General features: G+C 40.6%; 1 long non-coding RNA gene across 1 annotated transcript; it reads right to left on the bottom strand.

The window, feature by feature from the left end:
• Window positions 1–4,782: 4,782 nt before the first annotated feature.
• Window positions 4,783–6,418, bottom strand: LOC129163599 (uncharacterized). The gene is made up of 2 exons (XR_008563402.2): window positions 6,265–6,418; window positions 4,783–5,274 (listed from the first exon to the last, which is right to left on the bottom strand). It is a non-coding gene; the product is annotated as an uncharacterized lncRNA (long non-coding RNA).
• Between the last annotated feature and the right edge of the window lie 894 nt (window positions 6,419–7,312).

The following is a 7,312-nucleotide window of genomic DNA, read 5'->3' as shown; positions in this document are numbered from 1 at the left end:
CTCTACAGCATGCATCCAACACTACACCATAGTAGAAGTAAAAATTACTGTTGTTTACAACATGGCATTTCAGCATTTTTAACAGCGTCCTCGTCTTTTCCGACAGTGCGAGCTATTTCTCACCAAGAATTATTAACAACATGTTGATCACGGTGATCTCTGAGAGCTGAATCATACAAATGTCTGTATTTACGAACCTCTGCCATACTAGTTCTTGCTGGTCCGCCATGTTTTACCACGTCCGACCGTCCGCGTGGTTAGAAATGTTCCTAGGTGCGCGTTGCGGAAATTTTGGGCCGTGCAGAGATGCAGTGGAGGGGCGTGGTTGTTAAAATGACGCAATTTCGCCACGCGGAGCCGTGCGAACCTCACGGACGCGTCAAGCATAAACCAACCTTAAGTCAGGCTCGTTGCCAGTGAGAGTTGGACTCCACCAAGGCTGCCCTTTGTCACCAGTTCTGTTCAGGATTTCTAGGCGCAGCCAAGGTGGAGGGCTTCCGTTTTGTGGCCAGAGAATCAGGTCTCTGCTTTTTGCAGATGATGTGGTCCTGTTGACTTCATTAGAACGTGATCTTCAGCTTTTGCTGGAGCGGTTCGCAGCCGATTGTGAAACAGCTGGGATGAGAATCAGCTCCTCTAAATCTGAGACCATGGTCTTGATTCGGAAAAGAGTAGAATGCCTTCTCCGGGTCAGGGATGAGGTCCTGCCCCAAGTGGAGGAGTATCTCGGGGTCTTGTTCACGAGTGAGGGAAAACTGAAGCGTGAGATTGATAGGCGGATTGGTGCTGCATCTGCAGTGATGTGGGCATTATACTGGTGTGTCATGGTGAAGAGAGAGCTGAGTCAGAAGGTGAAGCTCTCGATTTACCGGTCGATCTACATTCCTACCCTCACCTATGGTCATGAGCTTTAGGTAGTGACCGAAAGAACGAGATTGCGGATACAAGCGGCCGAAATGAGTTTTCTCCGCAGAGTGGCTGGGCTCTCCCTTAGAGATAGGGTGAGAAGCTCAGTCATCCGGGAGGGGCCCGGAGTAGACCCGCTGCTCCTCCACATCGAGAGGAGCCAGTAGAGGTGGCTCGGGCATCTGGTTAGGATGCCTCCTGGACGCCTCTCTGGTGAGGTTTTCCGGGCACGTCCAACTGGGAGGAGACCTAAAGGTAGACCCAAGACACAGTGGAGGGACTATGTCTCTCACCTGGCCAGGGAACGCCTTGGGATTACCCCGGAGGAGCTGGCCCAGGTGGCTGGTGAGAGGGAAGTGGGCCTCTCGACTTAGGCTACTGCCCCTGCGACCCAACTCTGGATAAGCGGGTGAAAATGGATGGATGGAGTAAGGTTAAAATAATAATAATAATAATCAGAACTTCAGTTGAACTATTTTCTTTGTTAACATAAAAACACGTGAGGATTTTTTTTTACTTTGTAGACTATTTTCACAAACTTCAATCAAATCACTACTGCCATTTCCAGTCCTTTACATGTCTACTGCCCTCTGGTGGATAATGTACAGGTGGCAAGTGCCAATGTTATTTCTGTCTCACTGTTGCATTTTGGTTAAACTATATAAAATAGAATAAAATACATTTAGTATATAGTTTATAATTAAAAAATTAACAAATAACAAATCAAAAATTCCCTTTTCATTTTAAGTTCTTTTAAATTACCTGTTGTTTTTCAAACATTCACTTAGGTAGGCAAGATGTGTTGATTCTGAAAACATATTTGACAAGTTAACAGATAATACCTCATTATGAGTTTTCTATTAAAATATAATGTTTTTCTATACACTACTAGTAAGTGGCGTTGTAAGGGATGATACACCTGGAGTACAATGTGATATTTTACTTATGGTTACAATAGTAGCGTACTGCCTATGTACATGTACTTTTATCATTTTTTTCTTCAAATTATTCTCTAAGTGTACGTTCTGCTGTAACTAATGAATTTTCCCACTGTGGGGAATAAATTCTATTCTATTCTATTCTATTCTATTTATTATAGTATACCATCAAAACATACTTTGTGACCCCTTCATACATGAACATTTCTGAATCTATGGTTTCTTCAGAATTGAAGAGTTTGTTTGAAAAATAAGATCAAAGCAGTTTTGACCAAAAACAAAAAACTTTATTTTGACTGATTTCACCTGAAGTAACAAATAAAAAGATGATAAAAAAAATCATTATATCATCAGTTATCTGTTTTTGCAAAGAAGTTTTTTTTGTTTTCAACACATGTATCGGAGATGTTGGTCCCGGTTTTTAAACGTTTACTCAGGTTAATTAATCCTTTTTGGTGTGACTAACAAGTAGGTGTACACAGAGACCTGCAGCAGGTAGTAGCAGGTGACCAGAATTGCAAAAGTACACAACTTAGCAGATAAAAATGAACTCAGACCTGAGCACAGACGTCCACCTCTACCCTTTGTTGGCTCATTGCACATTAAAGTTTCCGGCACACCCAACATTCTGAGATGAAGTTCTTGCACAGCTTATGACTGCTGATTTTTCCAACCGATTTGAATAATGCTGCACCATTTGATTCTGACTAAAGAGCAAAATGACCCTCTGATTTGATCTGTGGAATTTTTATAATCAGCAAATATGTTATCTGTTCTAGAAAGCTTGATGAGTAGGCTTCGTTTGGAGAAATATAGATTGGTTCTGATTGGTAAGCAAGCACAATGTGGCTGTTTACAAAGTGTCATCAAACAAATCAGATCTCTTGCATTATATTGCAGATTTATGTAGAGATATTAAAAAAGAAACATTAAAACGCCGTACATTTAATATTTTTGGGTTATTTTGGTCAAATGTTCACTAAATTTTGCCGTTATCTTTCCTCAACCTATTTCGTTTGAAAATAACAAGAGAATTCTATTTAAATAATCTCATAATGTCAAATTCAAAGTGGTGTAAAAGTTTAGATATTCTGACAGAACGACCACTTTTGTTTGAACTTCCACTCGCGGCCCACTTTCACCTGACTAAATATTCCCTGAGCTCTAAAACCCAAAGCCATATTTCGAATGTTTCCACCCACCGAGTGATTATTTTGCATTAACAATATGGAGAGCCCACTTTTAAATCACTTTCAGACTCCTTGATGTTTTTGCTGTTTGTCAGTGTGAAAGCAGCGGCGGCCTGCGTGTCAGCGAGTAATGACAGAGGAAGTGACGTGTGACAACTACAGCCTGCCACCACGGTCGGTTCTTTAAGAGCAAAAGGAGGTGGCCGCGTCTTGATGCTAATGGAGGAGGAGAAAATGGCCGTGTCACTCCTGTCAACGTATTATGCTTTAAATCTAGACGGTTGTTGTCGCTCTTTCAGGCCCGTAATTTTATGCCATTAAAAGTGCCAAGAGGGGGGATCGAGTGAAGGAAGAAGCAGCGAGGGAGGTGGACTCTGACGTGAAAGCAGCTCCAGGATTTTTCTACCTCTTGCTCCCTTTATGCTCAACTCCCTGTGCTTTTTTTTTTTTTTTTGTGCTGGGAACTTTTGGCATTTCTTGAAAACATAAAGACCACTTGGCACTTTAAAGTGTTTATAAAGTCAATCATGTTGGCTTGAATTACCCACCAATCTCTGTCAGTTAGTCCCCTTTCAGCCGCCACACCACGGGATGTGTGTGTGTGTGTGTGGGAGGGAGTGTGTACGCAAACGTGTGTGATCTTCTGTGTACATTCATGTGCCAACTGTAAATGAGTGGGAGAGGAGGAAAGTGAAAGTCTGCGAGTTGAATTTTAAAAATATTCTGTCAGAAGAGGACAAATTTTAACGTCAAACTGCTTTAAGTCGAGCAAACTCGTTTGCTCGTTTCCATCTCGGAACAAAAACGTTGGGCCGAATTCTAAAACCCTGCAGGTCGGAGCAACTCTGACACCTCTCTGTGAATTGCAAATAATCGAAAACGTTCGCAGGAATTACTGTCACATACCTGATTTGTATGCATGGCAACCTTTTTCATCTTAAAGAATACCAGACCCACGAGGTCTTTACATTATGTGCAAACATTTGCAATTATGATGAAGCGCTGCAGCTTATCTCAGAAGGAACAGGTTCTTACTGATGGACAAGAAGACGTTTTAATGAAATAAACCGCTTTGAGCTGATGAAATAAAGATAGCTCCACCTCGGGGCACACTCAAATTAAATTATCAAGATGACTGGGTGGCTGCGCCGCTCCCATTAACACAGGTAATCACGCTGCACTTGTATAGAAATCGAGGAGATTTGCAGTAAAGCTTCTGTGCTTTTCATGGTCTCCACCAGGGCTGCAGGCCTGGCTGATTCCTTCATTCAGAGCTGGGATGAACTAATGTTAAAATCATGTGTTGTCTCCAGAGGCCGGGAGAGTCGACACCGCCATGCATGCAGTTTTATGTGTGCAGATAAACACGGGCCTGATGGCTTGTCAAACGCCTCTGGAAGGAGCTCAGAGTCCTCGGCCTTAAAACAATGTTGGTGTTGGGGAGAGAGACTGTGACTGGCAATGGGAAACACCTGTGCAGGGGTGAGCAGCCGGGCAGCGCGGGACGAGGGGGTTGGATAGACCGCTGTACCCTCAACGTTTGCTGCTGTGCAGAGGTCTGAGGGAATTAGTTACAGTAACGTCTCAGTTGTTGCCTCTTTAAGTTTAACACACGTGTGTCGGCAGGACAGCGTTCATGTGCACGAACACAAACTGCACCGAAATAAAAACCACAGTAGATTAAACAATAAAGAATAAATATTATAACAAAAGTACTAAATAGGCAAAAAAACAAGTCAACAAAATACTAGGTTTTTTTATACTTTTATTTGTTTTATTAGGCAAGGCAAGTCGGCTTTATGTGTATAGCACATTTAACGATTCAATGTTCTTCCCATTCGAGAGAATAGCACATTAAAACCAATGTGACAGCACCACTAAATCCAATTTAAATGGTCTGTATTTGGATAGCACCTTCTTAAGGTTCTACAACCCCCCAAGGCGCTTCACAACACAGTCAGTCATTCACCCATTCACACTGGTGATGATCAATCAATCAATCAATCAATCAATCAAAGATACTTTATTAATCCCAGAGGGAAATTAGAGTTTCAGTACACACAATTCAGAGATCAGACATACATGGGCAAGACACATGACAAGAATTGGTGACTGTGGTCATTCGCAACCATGAGTCGCGCTACCTTAATAGAGATAAGAGGGTAACATGAGGATTGGTTCAGGTGGAGGGAAAAAAAGGCACTTCAGAGTTACCCTCCCACTGGGAGGGCAGCTTTGCTCTGCAAAAAAAAAAAAAAACACCTCAGACAGATATGCAACAGACTTCAGACATTACACAACATAAGTGTCCACTAGGTGGGGTGGTGGGCTGGGACTATCTCCACTTCAGTTCCTGCAGCCACGATAGAAGCAGCGCAATTCACCTCAAGCAGACGCTATTGTCCAAAGCGACTTACAAGTGCATATTTAATTTAATTTAGACCAAAATAAATACAATTTATTTCAGATGTACGAATCAGAAAGAAGACAAAGTTTATGGGTGAGCAGTTACTTTGCAAAAGCTGCAGCATAAGGTGCAATTGTTCAAAGGCTGATGAATACATGAAAGTTTTATATTTTGATTTAAAAGTTACTAGAGTTGGGAGGAAGCTGATTCCATGTGTGAGCAGCAAAGTAGCTAAAAGCAGCTTCACCCTGTTTGGTTGTAAACTTCTCAGTGGCCAAGAACACTACTGACACATTAAAAACGGGAAATATCATTTGTCTTCGGAAAAAATATGGATTTTTTTCTTTCCCATGAAGCTTGCAAGTAACTGTGTTGCATCAAAATCTTTTATTATTGATTCATTTTTGTTCTTTTATGCATTAAAGTTTCCAAAGCTATTCTCGTTTGTCAAATTAAGCTAAAAAAATGTGACTGAACTCAAATAAATGAGTTAATCTGGACTTTACTTAATGCTTTATTCTTATCCATCTCTTTAATTCATATTAAAGATCAAATAAATGGCCAGATTTATTTAATTTTAGAAGAACTGCAACTTAACCATAGTGTATTGGAAAATGTTCAAAAAAAAAAGAAAATTAAGATAATCATAAATTTTCTGGATATTTTATCAAAATGAGGCTAAATTTACAAAGATTTTTCTCATTAAAATACATTTAAAATGTAAATTTGTTGATTTTTCATAACGGCAGCCTCTTTATAAACTAGGACACACATTAAAACATGCAAACGTTACTGAAACAAAGAACACAGAAACTTTCCCCACCCAAACATGCTGCATATCCATCAGCCTCTCCTCAACGCTCCTCCTGATCGTTCCATCTCCCGCTCCTCTATCCTGAGGTGCCTCCTGTCAGTTTATCAGACGCTTCCTTTTAATTTTCTACTTTCCACTGTGTAAGCATCCATCTCGGCTGTCTGCGGCAGCGTTAGAGGGTTTGGAGAACACTGATATGGGAAACATTCCTACTACTGACGACGAGAAGCAAGTTGCAACAGAATAATGATACATGGGGGTGGGGGTGGGGGGGGGGGGAGTTCTCATTACAGGTTTTCTCACCACCAGAAGTTTCATTCATAAAAAAAATTACCCAAAATGTAATTTACTGTTTAATTTAGACATGAATTTTGGTTTGGCACCTGCAAATCAAATTTTAATTGCATGCCCTCATTAATTAATTTTGTGATAAAAAGATAGTCTGGACATTTTTATGAAGTAATAACAAAATAGCATGATATGCACAACTTTTATTAGACATTGCAGGCTGCTTATGCATTCATCTGCAGAGGAATCTGACAGTCATGCTGTCTCGTAATCCTGATAAATGAGAATTCATCCGTATTTCAACACTCAAGTGTAAAATCAGTAGATTACACTCATGTTCAACTCCATTAGCTTCATTGCTTTTCCTCTGATTTGCTGCTTTTCCTGATTTAAAATACTTTTTGAGCTGGATGTGACACATAAAACATAAATTTAATCTCCATTCTGGACTCCTGAACCTTGTCTTCATAACCATCTCCCTCTTCATCTCCTCATCATCCTTTGCTTTCTTTTTTTTTCTTTTCCTCTGCATCTAACAAAATTAATTACTGTATGTTTTATTTTATGAAGGTGTCAGGATGAAATGATGAATGGTTTGTAATATCAACAGATTAAGGAGACAATGCGATGAAGGATGTGCCTGCTTACATCGTAATAGTGCTTACATACGCACACACATTCACAGACACACACACACACACACACACACACAGAGTCTCTGGGGCCATCGATATCTGGTTTCATATTTGATATTAACTACAACGGGGAG

Source organism: Nothobranchius furzeri, chromosome 18 (assembly GCF_043380555.1).
Source record: "Nothobranchius furzeri strain GRZ-AD chromosome 18, NfurGRZ-RIMD1, whole genome shotgun sequence".
NCBI lineage: Eukaryota > Metazoa > Chordata > Actinopteri > Cyprinodontiformes > Nothobranchiidae > Nothobranchius > Nothobranchius furzeri.
Note: the sequence above shows the minus strand (reverse complement) of the source record. Positions and strands in the feature narration are given on the sequence as shown.